Source organism: Mastigoproctus giganteus, chromosome 14 (assembly GCF_048544385.1).
Source record: "Mastigoproctus giganteus isolate SK-2022 chromosome 14, ASM4854438v1, whole genome shotgun sequence".
Classification (NCBI taxonomy): domain Eukaryota; kingdom Metazoa; phylum Arthropoda; class Arachnida; order Uropygi; family Thelyphonidae; genus Mastigoproctus; species Mastigoproctus giganteus.
The window spans coordinates 20,182,866-20,202,176 of NC_143588.1; the positions used below are offsets into that span (position 1 = coordinate 20,182,866).

Here is a 19,311-nt window from a genome sequence, read left to right on the forward strand (position 1 = left end):
ATATTGCACTACTTCGAATAAGTAACGCTTCACCTAAGGAGAAGACTAATGTTACTTATTCTCAGATAGGTACCACCACCCAGACAGCACCGTTTCAGGGCTACTATGATGCTAAGCACTTTATATACATAGTCCAAATTTGTTCGCAGCTTGAGGCTCTAGCCCTAAATGCGCCATAGTCTAAATACATCATACACCATCAGGCATCTCTCATATTGTGGAGTTATACTTCATAACTGTTTTTGCCGTCATTGCATCACTTGGGTACCTACCCACTCACTGAAGAAGGGCCAAATAGCCCTGAAACGGTGCTGTCTGGGTGGTGGTACCTATCTGAGAATAAGTAACATTAGTCTTCTCCTTAGGTGAAGCGTTACTTATTCGAAGTAGTGCAATATCATGGCAACTCGTTGTGAAGGTATTCACAATATGAGATATAACCTAAAACGATGCCACCTTAAAAATTTTCTGTTTATTCAGAAATGGCTGTGTATTATGATGCTAAGCACTTTATATACATAGTCCAAATTTGTTTGCAGCTTTAGGCTCTAGCCCTAAATGCGCCTTAGTCTAAATACATCATACACCATCAGGCATCTCTCATATTGTGGAGTTATACTTCATAACTGTTTTTGCCATCATTGCATCACTTGGGTACCTACCCACTCACTGAAGAAGGGCCAAATAGCCCTGAAACGGTGCTGTCTGGGTGGTGGTACCTATCTGAGAATAAGTAACATTAGTCTTCTCCTTAGGTGAAGCGTTACTTATTCGAAGTAGTGCAATATCATGGCAACTCGTTGTGAAGGTATTCACAATATGAGATATAACCTAAAACAATGCCACCTTAAAAATTTTCTGTTTATTCAGAAATGGCTGTGTATTATGATGCTAAGCACTTTATATACATAGTAAAATTTCAGTACAAAATTATAACCCTAAACTCGTATCCCAACACAGTTATAATGCTATATATATTTTTCAGTATCAAGTATTATCTACGCGTTCCCTTTATATAACTTCCATATCAAGTTATGTATTAATTAATTATGTTATGTTTGTAATCTAAGTCTTTATATGTATTTAGTTAAAAGTACAATTTTATTGACAAAGAAGTTTAACAAAATTAATAGATTTTACAGATTAATTGACAATATTATATTATTTACTAAACTATACAAATGCTATCTAGTTCGGGAAAGAACATTGTATCGTATAACAAAGGTGGCAAATTACGAACAGTAAATCTACGGGCACTTAAGTATTAATTAACTTCTAAATCTCCATGTCTCAATTCAGAATAAACTAACAATCCTGATTAGGTCTACATGCTGCTTATAGAAAATAATTTGATGTAACAATTGGTCAATAAAGTGGCTAAATATTGTAAAAAACTTCTCGTATCTTGTGTCACCTGGATTTGATACTATTATTGATACTTTTATGCAATTACAAGGCCGAGTAAAGAATAAATACACCAGAATAATCAGAAAATCACAAAATAATGCTATACTACTAAATTTAAATCAAAAGTTTTAGAAAAACAATAACTTCAAATCAATAAATAAGAAAATCCACTTAGCGGCTTTGAACACATCTGGCTCCGAATAGCCTTGTCAGCAGACAAGGGTTGATACGATACTCTGGGATTACTGCTTCCCATATGTAGTACTTTACGTTTGTCAATGGTAAACTTCATTTTCCACCTCTCAGCCCATCTGCTGAACCTTCCCAGATCCTGTTGCAGTAGCAAAGCGTCAGTAGCGTCCTTAACAACCCTGCCAACCTTTGTATCGTCTGCAAACTTGGATATTAAGCCCAATATATACCATCATCAATATCATTTATAAATATAGAAAACAACAATGGCTCCAACATTGAACACTGAGGGACCAGTGTCCATTGATAACCCTTCTCTGTCTTCTCCCATTCAACCATCCCTTTATCCATAGCAGCAATTTTCCTCGAATGCCACACTGATCCAATTTGTGGGCACCTCCGTAGCCAGGTGGGAAGGAACAGGAGTGCGTAGCACATGCTTCTTGATTAGACCGGGGTTCGAGCCCGTCACCACCAAATAAGGAGGATGCGAAAAGGTAAGGGAATCACCACCGCATATTCCTGGAGTAATATGGCCTTAGTTGCTAATGCTCATAAAAAAAATAAATAAATAAAAAAATAATAATAACAAATAAATAGCTCCAATCTGTGCAGCAGTCTTCAATGTTCAACAGTATCAAAGGCTTTCCTAAGATCCAAATATATGATATCAAAGTTATTCTTTGCATCCAGTTCATTTGTTACTACATCATAGTATCCAATCAAATTAGTCAGAAAAGACCTCCCCTGAACAAACCCATGCTATGTCCGAGCTATAACTAAAGTCTTGTCTAGATGATCCTGCAATGCTTCTTTACCCATTGGGGTCACATTTCAACATCTCCAGTCCATGGGTAACTCCCCTGAGTCCAGGGAAGCTCTCATAATTATGGTTATGGGTTTGCTTACTTCCCTTTGCCACATTTTTTAATATAACTGGATAGATTCCATCCACCCCAGGTGCCTTTCTTGTATTTATCTTCAACAATTTCTCCTCCACTTTACTCTCATTTATTACAAGATTATCTAGCTTACTGCCAGAGTTGAATACACCTCTGGCATTCCCCTCCCTGAATGTGTGAATTCCCTCCCTCATGTGTGAATGTCGATGCAAAATATTCATTTAGTTTGTTAGCTACCTGAGCAGGATCATCAACAGTTGAATCATAAATATCAAGTGGACCAATCTGATTCATCCCCTTCCTTTTAGAGTTTACATAAGTAAAGAACTCTTTGCTGTTTTTCTTTGCATCCTTTGCCAAAGATTTCTCGTAATCTGTCTTCGCCTGCCTAACCTCCTTTGTAACTTGGTTACAGACCAGCTTATATCTATCATAGGCTTCTGTGTCACATGTTAATTTATATGTATCCCACGCATTTTTCTTCTCTGTCACATATCTAATTAGTTCATCTGACATCCATTTAGGTATGAAAAGCCTAATAGATTCCAAGATTAATTCTTTGAATGCTTCCCATTTTGAATTTGCTGTTGGTAACATCATCGGTTGGTTCCACCGTATAGAATTTAAATACTGTCTCAGACCATCGTGGTCACCTTTATGAAAGCAATAACCCTTCCCTTTACCCTCAATGGTAGTTACCTCTTTGAGTAAATTCCACTTCAGCACACTGTGATCACTCCCACCGTAGTTATTTTATCCCCAGATTCTTGATGCATGAAGAATCAATACTGATAATCAGATCAAGAGTATGACTCCCGAACATGCTGCTGTAGAAAACAATCATCTAATAAATCCACAAAAGCCTTGCTAGTGTGTGAGTGACCAACCCACTAATTCCAGTCAATATCCGGGAAATTAAAATCCCCCATTATAAGACACTTTAATTTACTGGCACACTCTATTTCACTGCACAATTGCTCATTATACTCATCAGATTCATTAGGCCTATAACACACACTTACTCTCCTTTTCCCTTTCCCAGTGCTTATGTCACATCAAATAGGCTCAACACTGCACTGTCCACCCACATCAATTGGATGCACTTCCTTAGATTTTATTTGTTTCTTAACTAACAGCATAACCCCTCCTCCCTTCCTGTCCTGTCTATCCTCTCTGTACATATTGTACTCCCCAAATTCCAGTTCTGCACTGCTTATGTCTGTGTGACACCATGTCTCTGATATCCAAAAAATATCTGCCTTTGAAGTCTTGACTAGCACTTCAAGCTCATCGAATTTATTAACTATACTCCTACCATTGGTGTACATGCAGGTATACATACACCTGTTTCTACTCTTCGTTATCCTAACACAGCCTATGTATTTACTTGTTCCACTGACTCCCAGCAGTCCTGGAAATTCCCACTGCCTTGCTTTCCAGGCTGCTGATCAATTGCATTTCAATAGAAGTAGTGCAAGAATCACTTTTACCTCTGCCAGCGGCTACTGTTTATCTATTAGTCCATGTATCCCACCAAGCTAGCAGTTTTCCGACCCACCTACCTCTGCCTCAATAGCATCAGCAAATATTCTTTCACAGTTTCTATTCAAGTGTATCCCATGCCAATAAAAGCAGTCTCTCCTGTTAACAAGCACAGACCAGGCTGAGAAAAATTCTACCCGTTGAGCCTTGCACAATCTCTCCAGGACTTAATTGATCTACAAGGCTCTCATCATATACTCCCTCGTATCGTGTCTGGGCAGAATTGCAGACACTTTCAAATTAATCCTAACTCGCTGCTTTTGCTTTTTTTCAGCATTGTCTTGTACTTGTTATGTAATTCTGCCGGTCTCCTACTCTTAATATCATTAGTGCCAATGTGTACAACAATATCACCCTTTGTGCCCTTAAAAGATGATATCTGCCCTACAATGTCATCAACCTTTGCCCCTGGCAGACATACCCTGGTCCTGTTCCATCTATCCTTTTTGCACAATATGTTCCCCGTTTCCCTGACAATAGAGTCACCTACAACAACTAGTTCCTTTGGGACCAGCTCATTCTGCCTTGGGGGTTGCTGCTGTGTTGCATGATGTTCAAGTGCAAGCTCTGGCATTGATGTGGGCAGCTGAGAGCTTGATGGGCCCCTCAATTTAAATCGTTCAAGGGCGTCCACCCTGTGCTTGAAGCTCTCATATAAGCCCATAACAATGCCGAGTTGGTGCCTGATTTCCTCGCACTCCTTACATCGCGCACACACAAAGACATTCCCCTTGGCAATATCATGTCCCGCTCCTGATTGCTCCACAAACATCAAACGAGCAGTGCATTTCAATGGATTGTGATTCAGAGGACAACCCCAACCTCAGTTCCCCCTGAGCCACAGCACTTCCACTAGTTTGAGCCTTTTGCTTTGCTGCTCTTGTCTAAGTCATGATTTCTATTCAAGTTCGATAAAATTCCAATACAAAAAGAACCCTAAACCTATATCCCAATGCAGTTATAACACTATATATGTGTATTTCGGTATCGAATATTATCTTCGAGTTACGTTATATGACTTTCTTATCCCCTGTCAACTTATATGTATTAATTTATGATGTTATGTTTGTAATAACTAGGTCACTATATTTATTTAGTTAAAAAAGTACAATTGAATTGACAATGAAATTTAATAAGATTAATAAATTTTACTGATTAATTGATACTACTATACTCGCTATCTAGTTTTCCGTTAAATCTTATTCTAGCACACGTTATATCTTATAACAATGGCAGCAAGTTACCAATGGTTAATCTACGGACACAAGGTATTATTTATTTTCCAAATTGCACTATCTAAATTCAAAATAAACCAAGGAGCTTGACTAGGTCTATAAGCTACTTATAGAAAATAATTTAATCTAATAATTAAGTCAATAAAGCGGTTAAGTATAATTAAAACCTTTTCGTTCGTGGGAGCTGCAAAACATGTCCACACATGGATTTGGTACCCTTACCGATTCTAACCTACAAGATCTATCTCTATCTAAATTCAATTTAAACTAAAGTATTGTTATCAGGAATATAAAGCAACTCTAAAAAATAAATTTTTTAATTCTAATTTAATTTTAATTTTTTAAATTGGCATATTAATAAATTCATTAATATGCCAATTTAAGTCAATAAAAAAGCTGTTTATGTTTATATAAACAGTTTTTCTTTATATAAACAAAGGCAAAAAATTAGTCACTAAGTTCAAGGTGCCAAAACGGGAAAGCAATTAATGATACTGCTATTTGTTTCAGTTAGATCCAAATTCAAACCAAAACTAAAGTATCTAAATGTTGTGGTTTTCTTTTGTTCTTTACTTTCCCCCAATCATCTGATAAATGACTCATGGCTAGTGCACATCCTTTTTTTTTTAAAACAGTAATAAATTAGCATTAGTGGTGGCAAAGTGTAGGTTACTGAAATTAGGAGTGATGTAGTCTGCTATGTAACAGCTGATGACATAACAGAAGTAAGCCGTGCTGAAAGTCTATAAGTGTGTAATTTTAGATTTATGCTAATAGTCAGTGTTATTTTGTTTTTCGTTAGTATTTTATTATTTAGTTCATTTTAAAATTTTATAATTATTTTTCGAATTAACCATGGATAAAAAGCATAGAATCGGTGATTTTCAATGCAAAATAAAACGTGCTGCTGATTTCTAACAAAAGAAGTTTAAAAAAATCCAAAATTGCCTTCGTATTTCGCTCATCCACAAACAGAATTAACATCAACAAGTCAATCTACAACTTTTGACACCAACCAAATGGGAAAAGAGCCATCAATTGCGGTTGAGCAAGAGAATGACATTCAAAAAACACCTGAAGAAGAAGAATCCTAATGTAAACCACTACCTCCGTGGAAGAAAATGAAGTTTTTTCAATGATGAAAGAAACTGAAAATATCAGTATCGAAAATCTTAAAAAAGAGAATTACAACACTGACATTTATTATAAAATATGGTGCTTGCAAACCAAAAGGACCATTTCCGAAAAACAACAAAAACAGATCATTTTTGGTAAAATAATATTCAACCACTAGTAAATCTGGTTTAACAATGAACAGGCAATAGTTGTGCTACTCCAAAAGACTGGATTCCATATATTGCGGGACATGCTGGATGTTTTCTGGAATGAGATGTAACTGGAAGAAAGGCATCAATGATTGGAAAAATCTGTTTACTAAAATTAAGACCCATAAAAATAGCTGTAAGCACGTAGAAGTATGTACCACGAAAGAAACATGGAAAAGAAATTCAGGACTTGATATAATTATGGAAGAAATTTTACATGAATAATGTAATTTTTGGAGATTTTTTTTTTTTTTTTTTTTTAGGAGCATTAGCAACTAAGGCCATGTTGCTCCGGGATATGCGGTGGTCATTCCCTGACCTTTCCGCATCCTCCGTATTTGGTGGTGACGGGCTCGAACCCCGGTATAAATCAAGAAGCGTGTGCTACGCACTGCTGCTCCTTCCCACCTGGCTACGGAGGCGCCCTAATTTTTGGAGAAGAGTATTAATATGGGGGATTCGGTGGTGCATTATACATTCATGGGCTCAAGGCAAAATGTAATTTGGGGGCCCATTTAAAGAATTTAAGGACCCCAACCTAAGACCAGTATAGGACATTCACTCAAGACTGGGTGGTAAGATTGTGGCTACCTTCTCACTGCTATGGTACTACCCTAAGCATAACAGTGCTGGTTACACACAAGGCAGTTTTTATATTGTTAATTAACTCAACTATTTAAGGAAGAACTAAATATAAAACTTCATCAAAATCGGTAAAATCATTTTTGAAAAAAGACGCAATTTTCAAATTAATCTTCGATTAAAGTTCATTGACCTTGGCAGGTAGAAAGTTCAGTTTCCAATAAAACAAATCAGGATAACATGCCGGGGGGGGGGGGATTAATATAATTCTAAAATTGTGGAGAAATTTCTTAGCTTTAAGGAATCAAGAAAATTTAAGTAATACCTATGTTTTGGAAATTTTTTGTTGGATGTAAAGTTGTCAGCAGAATATGACTCAATTATGAGACGGGTTGTGGATTTACTGACCGGAAACATTACTTATTTCTTAATGTTTAAGAAATAACTAACTAACTAAGGAAACTAACAATTAAATAAGAAAAACAATTAACTAAGGATATTAAAGAAGCCCCATATTTTTTGTTTTCATTGCTGATACAATGCAAGATATCTAAAAAATGGATCAACTAAGTTTGGTGTACATTATGATAACATATAGATGTCAGAGAAATGTTCCTTGGTTTTCTCACCATTACTGATGGATCATCTGTTGGATTAACGTCAATTATTTGCGACTTCATATATTCAAATGATCTGGATCTTTCAAAATGTCGTGGGCAAGGATACAATGGAGAAAATAAAATGAGTGGTGCATATTCAGGAGTACAATCCCGCCAATCAAATAAAAGAATTACAACCGAATGCGTTGTACTGTTTGTACATTGTGCGGCACACAATCTCAATCTAGTTATTAACCCAATGCATGTTTGCCTCTAGTTCCAACACTTCTATTGTTCCGAATCACCTATCCCAGGTAAAACAAATACTTGGATACAGCGAGCACATCTTGCGGTCCAGTGAAACTTGTTATAAACTAGTTCAACTGTACTTCGATTTCAGGAAAGTTTTTGATACTGTTGCACATGGAAGATTGCTAAACAAATTGGAGCAGTATAGCATTAACGGCAAGTTGCTGAAATGGATAATGGAATGGTTGAGTGGGAGATGGCAGAGAATGGTAATAAATGGACACTGCTCTATGTGGACTAATGTTTTTAATGAAGTCCCCCAGGGTTCAGTTCAGGGCCCATTGTTGTTTTGTGAATTTATAGATGAAGGTATATCGGGCTTAATGTCCAAGTTTGCAGATGATACAAAGTTGGCAGGGTTGTTAATGACAGTAAATTCAGTATGCTACTGCAACAGGATCTAGAAGTTAGACAGATGGGCTGAGAAGTGGCAACTGAAATTTAACAATGTAAATGCAAAGTACTGCATACAGGTAACAGTAACCCAAGAGAAACGTACCAACTGTGTGGTACTACACTCAGGGAGGTGGATAAAAAAAAAAGACCCGGGGATAATTGTGCAGTCAGATATGATGTTCTCTGAGCAGTGCAGATGGGCTGCCAGAGTAGGTCATGGAGTTTTGTCAATGATATAGAGGAAATTTGCTAGCAGAGATAAGGAGATGATTCCTTTGTATAAGGCAATGGTCAGGGCACACCTTGAGTACTGCATACAGGTCTGGAGGCCTCATTTTAGGAAGGATGTAGAGTTTATAAATAAGTACAGAGAAGGGCAACAAGATTGGTGAGAGGAACAAAGGGGTGCTCTTACAAACAAAGGCTTAAGTTCTGTAAGTTGCAGCATCTGGAGACTAGGCACCTGTGAGGTGATCTGATTGAGTTATATAAGGCTCTGAATGGTTTGAGCAGGATCAATGCTGATGGGATACTTCCACATGCTCAGATGAAGAACATGAGGAGGCGTAGATGCAACATGTAGTGGATTGTGCTTTTCTGCTGCCACTGATGTTACCTTTTCTATTATTTTTCTTATTTATTTGAATATATATTTCAGTAATGTTTATTTCTCTATTTAATTTTTGGATCAATTTGATTATACATACAGGGTGTCTCAAAAATATTGGTACAAACGTTTAGGAGAGGTAGGTAACATCTAAAGGAATGTGAATCGCATAGGAACCCATAACCGGACACATCATGGGAAAGTAGTAGCAGAGGCACAAGAAGCAGAAATGACGCAAGACAGTAATTAGTGGCAAATATTTATTTGACATAATATTAACAATGGAGTATGAGATGGATGCATTTCATGATGTTACAACAGATGCCTTAAGGTTCCAACATGAGATGCAATGCATGCATGACACCGATGCAGCATGGATTGGCAGACACAGTTGAACACACCTGGAGTTTCTTTGACAGTAGCAGCAGTGCAGACGAGTCTCGCCACGAAATCCATTTCAGTCTCCACAGGTGATTCATACACGATAGATTTGAGGGCCCCCACAGAAAGAAATCAAGGCTCGATAAATCAGGTGAGCATGAGGACCAGGCAACGGGTCCACCACGGCCAATCCATCGATGCCCAAAATGCCTGTTCAAATGGTCATGAACACACCTTCCATAATGGGCAGGCGCCCCGTCATGTTGAAACCAAATGTTGCATCTCACATTTGCTGGAACATCGTCAAGTAACCCTGGTAGAACTTGTTCAAGAAAGATCCGATATTTAGCGGAGTTCATGCGGGATGGTAAGAGGTATGGGCCAACTAAGCAGTTACCGACCATACCTGCCCACACATTTATTGTGAAGCGATGTTGTGTCGTATGGGGGCACACACTGTGTGGGCCCTCTGCTAATCCCTACACTAGGTGCATGTCTGCCAGCTCACAGTTCGTATTTTCCCTCTCCCGAACTGTTGAACAGCACCGTGTACCGACTTACGGTGATGTTATGGGTTCCTATGCGATTCACATTTCTTCAGATGTTACCTACCTCCCCTAAACATTTGTACCAATATTTTTGAGACACCCTGTATATATAGTGAATAGCTGTTGAGGTGTTGATTGACGTGATGATAAATGTATATCATAACGTCAATGATACACTGCACGAGCATCTTTAAAAATAAAAGTACAGTAATAAAAAAATAATATTTTGTTAATAAACAATTTATGCACTAGTCCGCATTATTCTAAAGAAAAAGGTTATGTTACCCCCTCCACTTCGGGAGGGGTTGAAGCTCCCATGAGATTCAAGTGGAGGTAACGTGACCTTTTTTTCACCATTATGGAAAGCGTTCATCAAGGCAAGTTACCATTAGTGCTACACTGCACTCCCGCTCCTGACCACTGGGCCTCCATAGCCGAGTGGACAGGAGCGGGAGTACAGTAGCACACGCTCTTTGAGTAAACTGGGGTTCAAGCCCTTGACTGCTAAATACGGTCGATCTGCCAACCCGCACTGGACCAGTGTGGCAGATTATGGTCTATTTCCCTCAGCATGAATTGTTGAGGAGGCTTCCATCCTGCAGTGGGTTGATAAAGGCTGCAGTTTACCATTAGTGCTGAGTGCTACTAAAATGATACTAACCTGATGTTATCGTGTGTTGTGTTGTGTTCGCGCACCAATCAGTGCATCATTTGCCACACCCACCTGTCAATCAATATATCATTCTTGACTTTGCTCCAGACCGATAACGCCTACCATCTGTTTACCGAGTGAGCAGCACTAGAGTGCCGTATCGGGAAACTAATTTTCCGCTTAAATTATCCAACATTTCTTGTCGTTCTTGTGTTGGCTTTCTTTACCTTTGCCTGAGAGACTTAACTGGGAACACATTGTTCGAACCTCTGGTCTTCAGGCAATTAGTATGGCTCTTAATCGATACTACTAAGCAAAAATTAGAAATAAAAAAAAGAAAAAAAAAGAAACGGGAAAACGGCATTTTTTTAAAATCCACACACCACAAATTAACAACACACACGACCACTGATTTTTCTCGCCTGTACAGTACTAGACAATTTCATGTGCATTAACAATGAGAATTGCTCATACACATTAACAGAAAAGGCCCTTTTCTTTCTTTTTTGGGGCGGGGCTGCTGTCCTCCACACCCTGCTAATATTAGTATTAGTATTAGTATTAGAAACGGCCACATGGTGCAAGAAAGCCTATGGCTTATGCTGCACCAGCCAAAAAAAAAAAATCCGAACAAAACAATGATCAAAACAAAAAATAAATAAATAAATAAAATAAATAACTAAATAATAATAATTAATAAATAAAAAATATATATATATAAATAAAATAAAATATAAATAAAAAGGAAATTAAACCTATCATCCTATGCGCTTCCCTTACACGAAAGTACTATCCAGATGACCTTTGAATTTCCCCAAACTGTCGGCCTCTACCACCCATGAAGGCAACTTATTCCAGTAATTTATAACTCGCTGGCTAAAATAAAACTTCCTGCAGTCCAATCTAAACATTTCCCCCCTGTAACTTGAATTTATGTCCCCTAGTTCTAGCATCATTTATAATCTTGAAAATTTTGTCCTCATTCATTTTACTGATGCCTCTCAGAGCCTTAAACACCTCAATCAAATCTCCTCTAAGGTGTCTAGTTTCCAAACTCTGCAACCCACATATTCAAAGTCTTTCTTCATAAGGACGCCCTTTTGCCGATCTCACCAGGCGAGTTACCCTTCTTTGCACCCTTTCAAGAAGCTCGATGTCTTTCTTTAGGTGCGGTCTCCATACTTAAACACAGTATTCCAAGTGTGGTCTAACATAAGCCTTATATAATGGGATTATTACGTCCCTATTTTTACTTGCAAAAGTTCGATAGATCATCGATAGGACACCATGGGCCTTCCTTGCAACCTGTTTACAATGCTCAGAGAATTTCATGTCTGACCGTATCGTAACACCCAAGTCCCTTTCCTCCAGTACTGGGTTTAGTTGAACTCCACCAAGTGAATAAGTTTTTTTGGGATTACTGTTTCCCAGGTGTAATACCTTACACTTTGTTGGATTAAAGCATAGCTGCCATTTTTCTGACCATTCCTGAAGTCTATCTAGGTCTCTCTGAAGAAGCTCAGCTTGACAGTGATCATTAACTACTCTACCAATTTTAACGTCATCTGCAAATTTAGACATCACGCTCTCTATCCCTTCATCAATGTCGTTTATGAAAATTAAAAACAACAGTGGTCCTAAAACTGATCCTTGGGGAACCCCACTTCTTACATCAACCCAATCTGAGGAATAGCCATTTATCACAACCCTCTTGATTTATCACAACCCTGCCCTGAAGCCATCCTTCTATCCATCTAAGGATTTTCCCAGTGATTCCAACCTGTTCCAGCTTATAAAGCAACCGCTCATGTGGGACTGAGTCAAAAGCTTTGCCGAAATCTAAATAAACAATGTCGAAATTATTCCCTAAATCCAGCTCGTGAGTGACCCTTTCGAAATAGCGAACCAGATTTGTTAAACATGATTTTCCCTTTACAAAATATAAAATAGTACCACAGAGTTGATTTCTCTGGGGTTGCTGTTTCCCATATGTAGTACTTTACATTTGTCAATGTTAAACTTCATTTGCCACCTCTCAGCCCATCTGCTCAACCTTTCCAGATCCTGTTGCAGTAGCATAGCGTCAGTAAGCGTCCTTAACAACCCTGCCAACCTTTGTATCATCTGCAAACTTGGACATTAAGCTTGATATACCATCATCAATATTACTTATAAATACAGAAAACAACAATGGACCCAACACTGAACCCTGAGGGACTCCACTAATAACATTAGTCCACGATGAGCAGTGTCCATTAATTACAACTCTCTGTATTCTGCCACTCAACCATCCCTTTATCCATAGCAACAATTTGCCACCAATGCCACACTGCTCCAATTTGTGCAGCAGTCTTCCATATGCAACAGTATCAAAAGCCTTTCTAAGATCCAAATATATAATATCAAAGTTATTCCCTGCATCCAATTCTTTTGTGACTACATCATAGTCAATCAAATTGGTCAGGCAAGACCTTCCCTTAACAAAACCATGCTGTGTCTGAGCTATATTCCTTTCTTCTTATTATTATTCCTTTATTGTGACTATATTGTCAGGGAAATGGGAAATATATTGCTGAAAAAGGGCAGGTGTAATAGGACCAGGGCATGTCTGCCAGGAGCAAAAGTTGATGCAATGTAGAGCAGATGTCATCTTTTAAGGGCATAAAAGTTCATACTGTTGTACATATTGGCAGTAAACTTGTACATTGATCACTCACACACTAGCAACACATTTCTGGATTTATAGAATGGCCATTATCTACAGCAGCACATTAGAGTGCCAACAAGAGAGAATAATACTTTTGATTTGGTTATCAGGAGTCATTATCCATGCATTTAGAATCTGCAAAGAAAAGAATCACTAGGTGGCAGTGATCACAAGTATATTCATGTGGGATTTCCTTAAAGATGTAAATACCATCAAGAGTAAAGGGAAGAGTTTTTGCTGTCATAAAGATAACTACAGTGGTCTCAGACAGTTTTTAAACTCTGTACACTGGGACCAACTAATGATATTACCAACAACAAATTCTAAATGGAAAGCATTCAGGGAAATAATCAGAGAAGCTACTAAGCTTTTCACACCAGCTAACAAATTCTGTTCAAGGCTTCGACATAAATGGATGTCTAATGAACTGCAGTGACATGAGGAAAAGAAGAAAAATGCATGGGATGCATATAAATTATCAGGTGATACAGAAGCATATGATAGATATAAAGTCTGCAATCAAATCAGACAGAGGTTAGGCAACCCAGGGCAGATTACGAGGTCTTGGGGAAAGTATCCTTTACTTATATTAACAGCAGAAGGGAGGGGTTGAATCACATTGGTCCATTTGATGCCAATGGGATAACTGTTGATGGATGTGCTAGGTTTCTGAGAGGCTGAACAGGTATTTTGCATCTACATTCACATGAGGAATTCTTTAGGGAGGCAGATGCCAGAAGTTTATCAAGCTCTAACAGGGAGCTGAATGATTTTGTGATAACTCAACGGCAGGTGAAAGAGAAATTGTTGAAGTTAACCATAAAAAAAAGTACCTTGGGTGGATGGATTTATTCAATCATAATAAGGTAGGCAGCAAAGGAGGAAAGCAAATGATTAGCTATAATTATGAGAGCTTCTTTGGATTCAGGGGAGATTTCTGTGGACTGGAGATTAGTCAAAAAATTCTGAAATACCCTGAGAGAGAGAGAGAGAGAGAGAGAGAGAGAGAGAGAGAGAGAGAGAGAGAGAGAGAGAGAGAGAGAGAGAGAGAGAGAGAGAGAGAGAGCCAGAAGTAGAAGGGAATCACCAAGAAATAGAAGAATAATGATATCCAACTCAGAACTCTGGGTGTGCCAAGCCCATACTCACCAGATGTGAGCCCCTGGGGTAATGTGTAAATGTATCCCCAATTCACAAAAGGGGGATCAAAGGATGACACAAGTAATTAGAGACCTGTTAGCCTACCTTCTGTTCCAGGGAAAATAATGATGTCACTGGTGAAAGAAGTAATGCAGGAGTATCTAGACAGGAGTGCAGTTAGTATTAGTATTAGTATTAGTAATGGCCACATGGTGCAAGAAAGCTTATGGCTTATGCCGCACCAGCCAAAAAAAAAAAAAAAACCCCGCGTAAAACAATGATAAAAAAAAAAAAATAAATAAATAAATAATAATAATAATTAATAAAAGAAAAGGAAATTAAACCTATCATCCTATGCGCTTCCCTCACCCGAAGGTACTATCCAGATGACCTTTGAATTTCCCCAAAACTGTCAGCCTCTACCACCCATGTAGGCAACTTATTCCAGTAATTTATAACTCGCTGGCTAAAATAAAACTTCCTGCAGTCTAATCTTAACATTTCTCCCTGTAACTTGAATGTATGGCCCCCTAGCATCATTCTAGCATCATTTATAACCTTGAAAATTTTGTCCTCATTCATTTTACTGATACCTCTCAGAGCCTTAAACACCTCAATCAAATCTCCTCTAAGGTGTCGAGTTTCCAAACTCTGAAACTCACATATTCGAAGTCTTTCTTCATAAGGATGCCCTTTTGCCGATCTCACCAGGCGAGTTACCTGTCTTTGTACCCTTTCAAGAAGCTCAATGTCTTTCTTTAGGTGCAGTCTCCATACTTGAACACAGTATTCCAAGTGTGGTCTAACGAAAGTCTTATATAATGGGATTATCATGTCCCTATCTCTACTTGCAAATGTTCGATAGATCATCGATAGGACACCATGGGCCTTCCTTGCAACTTGTTTACGATGCTCAGAGAATTTCATGTCTGACCGTATCATAACACCCAAGTCCCTTTTCTCCAGTACTGGGTTTAGTTGAACTCCACCAAGTGAATAAGTTATTTTGGGATTACTGTTTCCCAGGTGTAATACCTTACACTTTGTTGGATTAAAGCATAGCTGCCATTTTTCTGACCATTCCTGAAGTCTATCTAGATCTCTCTGAAGAAGCTCAGCTTGACAGTGATCATTAACTACTCTACTGTTATACTGCAGTTACAAAGAGCTGGATGCAAAAAATAATTTTGATATTGTATACTTAGATTTCAGGAAAGCTTTCGATAGCGTTACACGAGAGACTGCTGTACAATCTGGAGCAGTGTGGCATAAATGGAAAGTTGCAGTTGTGGACAAAGAATTTGAATATGGGATAAAGGGATGGTTGAATGGGAGAAGATAGAGAGTAGTCGTCAATGGACACTTCTCTTTGTAGATTAACGTTTTTAGTGGAGTACCACAGGGTTCGGTGCTGGGCCCATTGCTGTTTTCTGTATTTAATAATGATATTGATGAGTGTACATCAGGCTTAATATCTAAGTTTGCAGATGATGCAGAGTAGTTAAAGACGGTAATGAGAGGAATCTGCAATAAGATCTTGAAAAATTAGGCAAATGGGCTGAGAAATGGCAACTGAAGTTTAACATTGACAAATGGAAAGTACTGCATACGGGCGCCAGTAATTGAGAATAATGCAACTGTGGGGAAATATACTCAGGGTAGAGGAAAATGAAAAGGACCTGGGAGTAAATGCGTAATGTGATATGAAGTTCTCTGAGCAGTGCAGATATGCTCCCAGGACAGCTCACTTAGTTTTGTCAATGATATACAAGAATTTTGCTTAACAGAGATAAGGAGATAATTATCCCACTGTATAAGGAAATGATCAGGCCCGATTTTGAGTACTGCATTCAGGTCTGGAGACTATATTTTCGGAAAGATGTAGAGCTACTGGAATGGGTACAGAGAAGGCAAGGAGTTTGGTGAGGGGAACAAAGGGAACTCTTATTATTAAAGGCTTATTATTATTTCTGCATACTGCAGTGTTTGTAGACTACGTATTTGTGAGGTGATCTGATTGAGGTGTTTTGGGTTCTGAATGGCTTGAGTAAACTCAATGCAGATAAGATTCTTCCTCTTTCTCAGACTATATGCTTGAGAGGGCATAAATTGAAATTGAGGAAAGATGGTTGCAGAATAGATGTGAGGAAGTTTGTATTCAGCCAATGGATGTTTGATTGTTGGAACAAGCTTCCATCCATTTTGTTGTGAAAGTGGGTAGTTTGAATAAATTCAAGAAAGAACTAGACAGACTACTGGAGGGGGAATATTAGGTGAATTGTTATTATTATTATTATTTTCTGATGCTGTATAAGCTTTATTTCTTGTATTAATAGTGGAAAATACTAGTACCAATACTAAGATTGGATTTGCAGCATTTTGGTCTTCATAGTTGACATATTTATTTCCCAGGATTCTGAAATGTTATGGATAAAAAATAAAAACAAATTGTTTATTATGGCCAAATTTTCAGAGGGTGACTGAAAGAATGTTATGGATAGCATTTACTAGTCTGTATATATAATGGTTTGTGGAAGCATTAGTATTAGTAGAGACATATGATGCAAGAAAGCAAGCTTCTACAGCATCAGCCATAAAAAAAAAAAAAAAACATTCCCCATTCATTCCAAATGTTTGTCTAGTTCTGCCTTGAATTTAAGCTTTCAACTTCCACAACAACAGGTGGAAGTTTGTTCCAGTAATCAACTACCCGCTGGCTAAAGGCGAACTTCCGCACATCTAAAACTTCTACGCATTCTACAACTGTCTTTCCTCAGTTTAAATCTATGACCCCTCAGGTTTGTAATTTCAGCAAGAGGAAGAATCCCATCAGCATTGAGCCTGCTCAATCCATTCAAGGCCTTATACACCTCAATCAAATCACCTCGCAGGTGCCTAATCTCCAGAAGCTGCAATTTGCAGAATTTTAGCCTTTCGGGTATATTTACTGTTGATAACATCACACGCTGATCCCACTGTACAGAACCTGAAAAATCTCTGAGACCACTGTAGTCGCCTTTACGAAAGCAAAAACCTTCCCTTTATCCCTGATGGTAGTTACATCTTTAAGTAAATCCCACATCAATACACTGAGATCACTGCCACCTAATGATTCCTTTATCTGTAAATTCTTAATGTATGAATAATCACTGCCGATAATCAGATCAAGAGTGTTACTCCCTCTTGTTGCCTCTGTAACATGCTGCTGTAAAAAACAATCATCCAATAAATCCACAAAAGCCTAGGTAGTGTGCAAGTGCCCAACCCACAACTTTCAGTCTATATCTGGGAAGTTAAAATTACCCATTATAAGACACTCAGATTTATTGGCCCACTCAATTTCTCTGTATAATGCTGCACTCATCAGAGTCATTAGGCCTATAACAAACTCCTACCTTCATTTTTGCTTTCCCAGTGCTTATGTTACACCAAACTGACTCAACACTGCACTGTCCATCTATGTCAACTGGATGCACTTCCTTAGATTTTATGTTTCTTCACTAACAGCATAACCCCTCCTCCCTTCCTATCCTGTCTATTCTTTTATGTATGCATTATACTCCTCAAATTCCAATTCTGCATCCCTAATATCTGAGTGGCACCACGTCTCTGATATCCCAACAATATCTGCCTTGGATGTCTTAACCAGCACTTCAAATTCATCAAATTTATTCACTTAACTCCTAGCATTGGTGTATATGCAAGTATATATGCACCTGTTCTTACTCTTAGTTACTCTAATACAGCCGATGTATTTACTTGTTTCATGATCTCCAGCAGTTCCTGAAATCCCTAGCAACTGGCTTTCTGGGTTGCTGCTCATTCCAAAAGAAGCAGTGCAAGAATCAATTCTACCTCTGCCTGAGGCTACTGTTATTCTATTAGTCTGTGAATTCCCACAAGCTAGCAGTTTTCCGACCCACCTAATATTGCCATGATAGCATCAGCAAATATTCTTGCACCCCTTCTATTTAAGTGTATCCCATCCTTGTAGAAGCAATATTTCCTGTTAACAAGCACAGACCACGTTGAGAAAAATTATACCCTAAAAAAGTGACAATCTATAACTGTTCTTCAAGGCACTAGAATTATGGTGTACAATTCTGCAGTGTACGCTTCAAATTCCAATGATAACTGTTGAGAAATATTAACCACTACTAGAATTATTGCTACTCAGACTTTTCAACCTTGGGGTGATCGGCATATATTTGATAAAACAATGGAACTGATTCACATGGCCGAATATAACTGCTTGACATTTGTGCTTGTAATATCATTTTTATCACCAGTTAAAAGTATTCATCAAAAAAAAATAAAAGGAATCTGCCATAATGGATAACTGGTATCAGTCTATGGAGGCACTTTGTTTAAATTTAGGCACCGGTGTGGATCAGTTGCAAGACTGCTTATTTACACTGTATTATTCAAGGAACTGTTTGTCTTTGAAGATAACAGGGGCCATATACATAGCAAATAATGATTTTGAATCATCACTGGTTTGAGTCTTCACACAGGCTTTTGTGTGAAGCCATTGTTTTACTTACTCCATTTATTCAACCGATTATAGTACTTTGCATCTGTCTTTCAATTTACAAGGATAGATTCACTAAATGATGTTTTAAAGGCTTCTCACACACTGCATTATGGTGTATAGGGTAGATTAAATACGCTTTACCTGGTTAATTTATAAATGGGCACAGCAGAATCTAGTTTAGGCCTGATTAGAGTACAATATAAATGCCGCAGAATGATCTGCATCCCATGACATGGCAGATATTACTCTGAAG

General features: G+C 38.1%; 1 protein-coding gene across 1 annotated transcript in view; it reads right to left on the reverse strand.

Annotated features, from left to right (window-relative positions):
- LOC150075004 (uncharacterized) overlaps nucleotides 1-19,311 on the reverse strand; it is a 1,344,778-nt gene that overhangs the window by 186,328 nt on the left and 1,139,139 nt on the right. The window lies entirely within an intron of this gene.